Below are 1270 nucleotides of genomic sequence, written 5' to 3' on the forward strand. Positions count from 1 at the left end.
AACTACAAAATGGTCCTTTATTTATATCCCCCATTTTTGTTTGTTTTGTCAGAGATGGGTGTTCCATTACTGTTAGAGAAGCTGAATTTGGAGAAGTCTTTAAAGAATCTTTTCATACTTGATGTCAGTTCAAATATTGTAGCCACTTGAATTCAGCAAAGGAACTCAATATAGGTCAATAGTCCATAGTAGTAGTGGGTTACCAGCAGAACTGGCAATTGTCCAGAAGTTGTTGACTTGAGTTTTTTACAGCTCAGCATATTAATATGACATTAATTTTTATACCTCATGGTTATAATTTTCTGCTGGATGGTTAAGATCAAGTTAAAGCAACACATATATAACTAAAATTGTAACTTTTGCTATCTGTCAAGTTCAGTCAAATCCTCTCAAGATTTACTGTGAAATCATGTACAGAACTTTGTAGATCTTTTGTCATTGTAAACCACCTGGATGAGTTACGGCCATTGCTTGACAAGTTTGCTTTCTTTGGAAGCCTGAGATAAGTTTTTCCTTCTAGGTGACTTTCCTTAGGCACACTGTACATCGATCACTGTCCTCTGTGGCCCCATATTCTCCTTGATCAGAAAATTTGGGACACTAGTGAGTTACATGATGTCACAGCACAGGTTCTCTTATGTCCTGAGTCCTCACTGGCCTTGATGGGCTAGGGCCAAAATATTGGCTATCTTTTTAGCCCATCTATCTGTATAATTTTTGGTCTTCAAATTTTAGGTATTAAACATCCAGAAGAGAAGCTTACTGGTATTATTATCCTATAAAAGAGGCAGTTAAGCTTAACATTACTATCTGTCTGAATATCAAACACCTTAGACATAACATGAAACTGCTATTTTCCAACAACCACTGATAGTCTAATCTTTAATTTCCTATGGAATGTGAAAAAATAATTACATATTTGTACACAGAAATTTAGAAATCAAACCATATAAAATTGTAGCAGAACAATCCTATGACATTATTTCTTGTCTCTTGTTTTCCTTTATTATCTTTTTTAAAACAAACATTTACTTTAAAGATATAGCCATAATTAATATGACAATAGAAGGAGTATGCATTTAGAAGACCAAAATGATAGGTATTTCAAGCATGGCTTTAGGACTACACGTTGCAATCCTTAGTGTAGTTGTTTAGTTCATAGATATCAGCATATAGAGTTGGTCAGAGTGAGAATCCTACCAATTAACTGCTAGTTTCAAAAACCTGATGGATGAGCAAGGCAATGATCCTGAGAATATTCAGAAGATCC

The 1270-nt window shown here is 34.5% G+C and overlaps 1 pseudogene; it reads right to left on the reverse strand.

The window, feature by feature from the left end:
- LOC101568803 overlaps positions 1-468 on the reverse strand; it is a 4473-nt pseudogene extending 4005 nt beyond the window's left edge.
- Positions 469-1270: the final 802 nt, after the last annotated feature.

The sequence above is a fragment of the Octodon degus genome, unplaced genomic scaffold, assembly GCF_000260255.1.
Source record: "Octodon degus isolate 3935 unplaced genomic scaffold, OctDeg1.0 scaffold00036, whole genome shotgun sequence".
NCBI lineage: Eukaryota > Metazoa > Chordata > Mammalia > Rodentia > Octodontidae > Octodon > Octodon degus.